This window comes from Corvus brachyrhynchos, unplaced genomic scaffold, assembly GCF_000691975.1.
Source record: "Corvus brachyrhynchos isolate BGI_N302 unplaced genomic scaffold, ASM69197v1 scaffold26, whole genome shotgun sequence".
Classification (NCBI taxonomy): domain Eukaryota; kingdom Metazoa; phylum Chordata; class Aves; order Passeriformes; family Corvidae; genus Corvus; species Corvus brachyrhynchos.
In genome coordinates, this window is record NW_008239324.1 from 3,080,936 (window position 1) to 3,088,514 (window position 7,579).

The window sequence follows — 7,579 nt, forward strand, 5'->3', positions numbered from 1 at the left end:
AGGGCAATTTGCAAGCTTTTCTGAAACTAGAGGTACATTTGTATCTTCTGTCTAGTCTGCTTGCCTTCTGGTACTGTGTTTACCAAGAATCTCAGCAAATTCACTGTTTTCTCCACTGGAATAAGTCAGTGCCTAGCCAGAACAAGTACACTCCCAGATCCAGTGTTAGATCTTTCCCAGATTTGTGGGCACTCACATTTGATTGCCAATATCCATAGTCTGTGACTACTCAAGTTATGTCCACAGCTGTAGAGATCATTACTGAAAATTTGGTCAAGAGTTGGTAAATACATGAACAAACGGTAATCTGCACACTCAACTCGGGAACTAAGTGCACAGGCCTGCAAATATGTCCAATTTGGTATTTTTCTTGCTTAGCTAGAGAAAAGCCACTGCATAAATCCTGTAACCCTGTGCCAGGTGGTGACACACGCAGACAGACAGACAGACACATATATGGGTATAAATGACCCAGCTTCACTGACAGGGCTGGCAGTCCCTGAGTTCCCATTACCAGATGAGCCATCAGCCCACTGGTTTTTGCTGAGTAATTGGGCTGGGCAACCAGGGGAGCCAAACTAATGCTCCTACAAGCTGGCTCAGCCCTCCAGGCATCATGGACAAAGAAACAGCAAAATAATAATGGAAGTTACTCACTGGGTCTGTTGCTGTCTGCAAGGGTCAGGCATGTTCTACTTTTCTTGGGGCAATAAAATTCCCAGGAATGCTGGGCACAGTCCTGGTCCTCTTTGTAGACATCCCTCATCCTTTAGGTGCTCACAAAATGAGCAGTCATTAAATCTTTTAAAATGGAATTTTTGAGGGTAGCTGAGAGCCACTACAGGACTAAAACCCAAGGGGTTTTTTTAGTTTAGTTTAGTTTTTGGCTACATTTTAGCTTTATTGTGTTTATTGTTCCCTGTCTCAAACTTCCCATTGAGCTAAAATCTCTCAACAGTAAGAGCACAGAGTAACTATAGTTAGTATTTATAATTTACCTCCCAGAAAAAGAGCCTAAGCTTTCTCCTCCAAGCATTATAAAGAAGGTAGGATTATTATTTGCCGTGGAAATGGGAGAATGGAAGAATTAATATGGACACAATGATAAAATAAAGGTTCATGATCTGTCTTACGCTACAGAAATTAGGTTTGTCTTCTGGCTAGAATCGAGGTCAAATTACAACATCTGAGTACTGAGTGAGGAAAAGCAGAAGGTTGGACTGGAGTTTTGGTCTGTTCTCTGTGCCAGAATTTAGGGAGTGCTTAGAAATCTGCCTTTAGATCTATTTCTGGATTTGTATGCTGTGTCTCTAAGAATTATATTAGCTTTTTCCATTCTGCCATCTGAAAATGTTAATATTTAGGGATTTTTTTTCATAAAACCAGCAACAACATGGAAAATATTAACAGGAAACATTTTAGATGCTACAGGAAATTACAGCTGTGAAGAGCGTTTCATATTGTATTAGCAGGAGATTGAATGAGGCTTCTTCCCATCCAAACTTTTAAATCCATGAAGAAGAGGAATGTCTCTAACTCCATGTACCTGCTCTGAAGGGGTATGAAATCTACAAAGAACAGGTATTATTGTTTGTTTTGCTTTCACTGGCCTGGAAATCAGCAGAAACACTTAGGTTTTAAGACAGCTGCATTGCACAGTTCTGGGAATTGTGAATGAAGTGACAGAGACGTCACAGCCAACAGTCTGATATCCTGACTGGGGTGCTGTCAGTGGGACACTCGTGGCTGGCAGGCAGTGCTTGCTCCTGCCTGGGATTCTGCTTTCCAAAGTGAAGGGCGGCCGTCCCTCTGTCCCTCACATCAGGGAGGGCAGTTGGTATTTCAGAGCTGTTCTTGTGGGACAAGGGGGCTGTAGAGCCACCTGAGTCTCCAGCTCACCAGCAGCTTGGACCTGGCAAGGTCAGAGCGAGCAGTGAAGCTCCCTGAGCCTCTGGTTAATGAAGCAATGCTGAACTTCGTTTTGTTAGCTACCTAGCATAAGTCTAGTCTGGTTATTTTAGTATTAAATTTGCAGTTTCACGGTTTATATCCCTCAAGCATTATGGTGACTCACACTGGGTGACTGGTTTGCTCTCAGATCCTTCCCATGTTCCTACATATGTGGTTTGTTTTCTGACTTGATTGACCTAGAGAGAACATTGCTGCTGGATGAGCCTTTTCATGAGAAGAACAATGCTGCTGGATGAGCCTTTCCATGAGAAGATGATGAAGATGATGTGCTCATTTCATCCTGTTTAGAAATCTCCCCAGACTCCATGCACAGAAATAGTAACAGCAACAACAAAATAATTTAGGTTATCTCGAGAGAAATTCTCTACTCTGGAAAGTGCATAAAATCAGAGATAACCTCTGCTGCTGTTGTGCCTGTCCTCAGGCCTGTAGGCAACCACCAGATTCGCTGTGAGCTGAACCAGCTTTGCTCTGTTTGCTGTCTCAGACCAGCCACTGCACTGGAGAAGTCAGCCCTGGCAGTGTGGGAGCGTGTTCTGTTCTCCTCAGGATCGGCTGCCCTCCCTGAATATCCGCTTTGCACACCCACAGGATGGCATCCCTTCTGCACGTACTCATATCCACAGAACTGCTGTGCTCTGCAGTCTGCAAGGGGCGGATACACCTGATCTGCCTCAAACTAACAAATCCCCCTGTGCTTGGAAATAAAACAAACCTCAGAAGGGGGGAAAGTTCTCTCTTCTGAAATGATCAGATGCTATAATACAGTTTCTTTTGAGCCGAATTCTGTTGGGCAGACAGCTATTGATGTGGTCCCCATTGTCACTTAGGTATTTGGTCTATTCATTATTTTCATTTATATTGTTTATGTAGAGCACCTAGAGGCCTGTGATAAGCAAATTTCACCAAATAAAATAAGCCAACTTTAGTAGGTCAATTAGCATTCTCCAAAGATCATACATTTTAGCAGGGAGTTTTGCAGTTTACTGCTGCTGTCTAAGGAGAAAATGGAAAGTAGACCCCTCCCCTCATATACAGTGTCAAATATCAACTCTAAATTAGAATGTTACTTATTCTTACTGAAACTGGGAATTCATTGTATGAGCTGAGTAATCACAATGCTGTGCTCTGATTTCATTTCTGGAGATTATCCAATGAAAACAGCCTGTTGTTACCTACTGGGAAGAAATAGGCAAATACAGTCATGTCTCTAATATGTGTACACGGTATATCAGTGCTCTCCAGGTTGCTTGCTAAACGCAGCTTAAGAATGTTCTAAGATACAGACAGGGAGATTTGTAATGAGACATGTGCAATGTATTTCTAGTGTCTCCTGTTTTCTTTATAGTTATAAAATCAATAAAACTTAGGTGTACCAAAGAATATAGCTCCGTAATACAGCGTTGCAGGCTGATGTAAGTTGTTGTGATGGGGAATTTATTTTTGATTTGAACATTATGAGCTTCCTGCTTTCCCTTCTTACACAACTTCTGGCTGTTTTATTGCCCCCTTCTTTTCACTTGGTTGTCCTCTTTCAGGGGTACTCTGAGATGCTTTTTCTTCTGCATAAGTTTTCATTCTTTCATGATGCCTCTCTGCTTAAAACTCCTTATTTTAGGTATCTTTTGGTTGTGATTTTTTTCAGTGCTGAGAGTTCTAACTTAAAACCAATTAATTGGTAATACTTCTGCAGCGAGACAATACAATATTTATACTTTGTGTGCCATACTGTTTGTGCCTTTCATCCCAGTTTACAAAGGTCAACCTGCCTAGAGTTGGGTATTTTTACCTTTATAGCTCTTCATCTGAGTAAGTGATCTAATCTTTACTCACAGTTTTATTGACTGCTAGGTCTTGACTTGAGCCTGATGATGTGTTTCTGGTTTGCTAATTTAGGCTTAAACTTCCTGCCAGATCCAGCCAGACCAAGCCATATGAGCTGTCTACCTTCACAGTCTGCCTCACGTCTGCTCTTCCAGTCACCTGTATTTGGGAAGCTGACCTTCCCAGGAATCAACCTCAGAAACTGGATTTTGTTTTTTTTAATTTTTTTTTAAATTGTTGTTGTTGTTGTTTAAGCTTGTTCTGACAAAAGAAGTCACAGAAGAGGTGCATGAGTGAGCAGAACATCTGGGAGAGAACAGGGAGTAGCAGGATTGTTGCTCTGTAGACTCCTGGGTCCAGGATTCATGATCCTGGGTGAATTCCAAATGCACACAGAAATGGAGTGTGGGAGGAGCTGTGCCAGGGTATGGTCAAATCTGAATGCTGGGCTTCAGAGGTTTAGTGCCTCCAGTTCTGGAGTTTTGCCTCAGGGGTCTCAGTGTGGTCAGCAGATCTGTCTGTTAAAGGGACCTTTATCTTCCCTCTGGCACTGCAGACATTGGCCAATGATTCCAGGCCCTGAACGGTATTTAGGTTTCTGACTGCAGCTGATTTTGGTGTGTTCAGTGATGGTGAAAAATGAATTGTTAATGAATCCATGAAAGTCACACAGCTCTTGTTGGTGAGAGCAGAAAAACAAACTGAAGGAAGGAAAACCACCATTTAAAAGATGTCCAGAATGACTATATTAATGTAAAATGTGAAATATTTGTTTTTTCCAAGAAATATGCATCTTGAATACCTAAAGCAGTTCTCAGTTTTAACTCAGCTAAACTGATTTTTTCTCTTTGTTGTTGGTGTTTTTCATCAGCCTCATCATACAGTGACTGTTTCTGTAAACCAGAACTTTTCCATTGCAGTCATAGATATTTCTGCTTCCTACCTTACTTATTCACCAGTCATACAAAAGTCACCCTATGCTACATTGCTGTTCCAATATTCCATTTATAATGATAATACATAAAATATTTTGATTCGTGACTGCGTTAAACTCCGACAGCTTGTCCTTTGCTCATGCCACAAAAATCATCCTTAAAGATATTGCTGGTGGCTTCAGGACTTAATGATTCTTATCAGTGCTGAGAACCAAACCAAGAAAATTAGATACCCAACAACCAGCTCCATCCCAAGAACATCAGCTACATCCAACTGCTAATACTGTATTGAAAGACTTTTAATCCTAGAATGTGGAATACCCAGCCCAAGTCAAAACAAAACTGAGAACCAACTACCACCCTAAATCTAGTGAGGTTTTATCTAATTTTTTTCCTGGGATATAATGAATTAAACATAGTATGAAACGCAAAAAGGTTACATTGAGACATATAATATTTGAAGGTTTAATTCATTTTTCTAGTGTATAAGACACAAGGCTATTAAATTTTTAAAGCAGTGATCTCCTGAAGTCCCTACTTTATGAGGGCTTTCTTCATAAAGATAAATGGTTTCCTTGCCAAATCAAATGCAGATTTGAAACAAATTAAGTTAATGTTCAATGGTACAAGGTAGAATGGATGGGGGAACTGTTTTATTTTGCATTGTAATAACCATATACACCTAAATCAATAGCTGTGGAAAAAAAAGGCAATAATATCACATAACTGCAGGAAATGAAATATAGTGAGATGAAGGGGGGAGCGGGTTGCAGAATGAAAGGATTTGTATTGGAATAATGACATTTCATTAAAAAGGGAAGGAGTGCTATTGAATATAAGTCCATACCAGTAAATTCTATTTCTTATAATAACACTTGAGATGAGTTAAAGTTGCCCAAGTATTGTGATAAAGTATCTTGCTGGATTCCTTTCTTATATTATGCTGTAATTTTACGTTAAAAGAAAAATTTGAAATGTTAAAGAGGCAGAGCATGTTTTCTAAAGTGCTTTCTATTTCTCCTAATGTTTCATTTAACTTGTTATATTATCCTGTGCTCCTGCAATCTAAGCAGGAGGAAGTTTATCAGTTTCCTTCTTCTGTAAGCTCGTATTAAAGAAACAAAACAAAATGGGAATCTGGCAGTGGTGAAAGGCATTGGATTGAGAGTCCTGGGGATTAAAGCCCACTATTTATCTGCAGCACAGGCTCAGGCTGGTGAGTAACAATGAGGACTGAGAGAGGGTGAATCTCGGCAGTACAGGGATGAGATTCCTGCCTGGTGCAAATCAGTAGCAGCCAGGGCTGATACACTGGGTAATGGTACTGAACAGGACTGGATGCAGCCTTTTTCAAAGTATTGCACAAAGAAATTTTTGTTCCTCTAGAGTCAATGGCAAAAATCCCACTGATTTCATGGAAGTAGGGATTTTACCCTTGTTTTTATTTTTTGTCACCCTGAAGTCTCCCTGAAAGACTCTCCAGATAGAAAGGAAAATATTCCATGTGCTTCACTTCAGTCACTTCCCTGATTTGTTTCATTCTTTTGAGGTTGCCCACAAAGGGAAGAGTTCCACTGACTGGGCAAACTGAGAGACATGTGGCTGCTAGAAATTAAACTGATACCCTGCCGTTCGTGTCCCATGTGTCAGATCAGGAGGAGTTCATTAGAGGGACAAATCCATTTTGTTCTTTTGTGGAAAGAGTATCCGCTGAAACAGGACTGTGGGTGTGTGGGCACCTCCGTTGAGCCTCTGCCAAGCAATCATCTGGGAAATCACTTGTAGTAGTAAGGGGTATAAAGGATTCTAAAGAAAGTAAGATTGACAGTGTCATAGTACTTCTGTATCAGTGATAGAAACGTTGTGGAACATGGATGTCATGGGTGCCAGAGCTTTTCTCTACCCTTCCCTGCCACTGTCTGCAGACTACATGAAACCATTGTTATCTCTGTCAGCAGTTTTTGAACTCCATCTTCTTTTACCAAAACCATAAAAGTGCCATGGCGGGGGGGAGGGTCTCTATGAGATCGAAATAGAGCTAGACCTGTACTTTTATATTAATGAGGAAAAGGTTTGGAACTTAACTGTAGTTCATAGAGTTGCTCACGGTTGGGTACAGAGGAGCCCATCATGAGAATGTGGTACCTACTTGTAGTATTCTCATACCATAATATCCTGTCATAGTCTGGTTCCTGTGGTGTATTTTTGGCAACTACAAAAATCGAGTAGTACTTCACTTAGATCTCCTGGACTCATTATGCAAATTTAATGTGGTCAGAAATGCATGAAAATCCAGAGGACATTTGGATAAGGCTTGGCTTTTTATTTAGGGCCTTAGAAATTGTTGCATCTTTTCTCCCCATCATAGAAGAGGCATTTCTGTGCAGAGCTTGTGACTGAAATTCTTTTGAGCAGACATCTGAAGAATCCCCTGTGCACAGTTAAAGGATAAAACTTGTCCATACACACACAGCTCAGCATCCTTCTGTCCCCAGTGCAGTTGGCATCTGTGCTGTTCCTCCTTACACCCTGCACAGCCAATGAACCATCCCTTTGTGTGAGCCAGTGGGGGTCTTGCTTTGAGTTATTTCTGTAGTCATAATCAGCTCTGTGCTTCAATCGTTGGTTCATTTGTTTCAATAAGAATGGGTAAAGCATTCTCAGGCAAATTTCAGACCTCATTCAGTTTGAAGAGTTTCATCCCTATGAGCATTATGAAGAGGTACATAACTGTACTTGAGGTTGTCTCAGTTCCTTAGTCTGCTTCAAAATAAGATCCAAAGAGGAGCTCGCTGAAGCAAACCAGCTTTTCAGGGCTGCATGTTGTGAAATTGGTACCCATTTCTAGC

The 7,579-nt window shown here is 40.9% G+C and overlaps 1 long non-coding RNA gene across 6 annotated transcripts in view; it reads left to right on the forward strand.

The window, feature by feature from the left end:
- Positions 1-7,579, forward strand: part of LOC108448360 — a 149,678-nt gene that overhangs the window by 141,284 nt on the left and 815 nt on the right. For 4 of the 6 annotated variants that reach the window (XR_001864256.1, XR_001864252.1, XR_001864251.1 and 1 more), the window contains 2 exons: positions 1,473-1,581; positions 2,152-7,579. The exon at positions 2,152-7,579 is cut by the window's right edge and continues 815 nt beyond it. This is a non-coding gene — a long non-coding RNA (uncharacterized LOC108448360). Of the gene's footprint in view, positions 1-1,469; positions 1,582-2,151 lie in introns of all 6 variants that reach the window. The other 2 variants (XR_001864255.1, XR_001864253.1) reach the window with 2 other exon arrangements.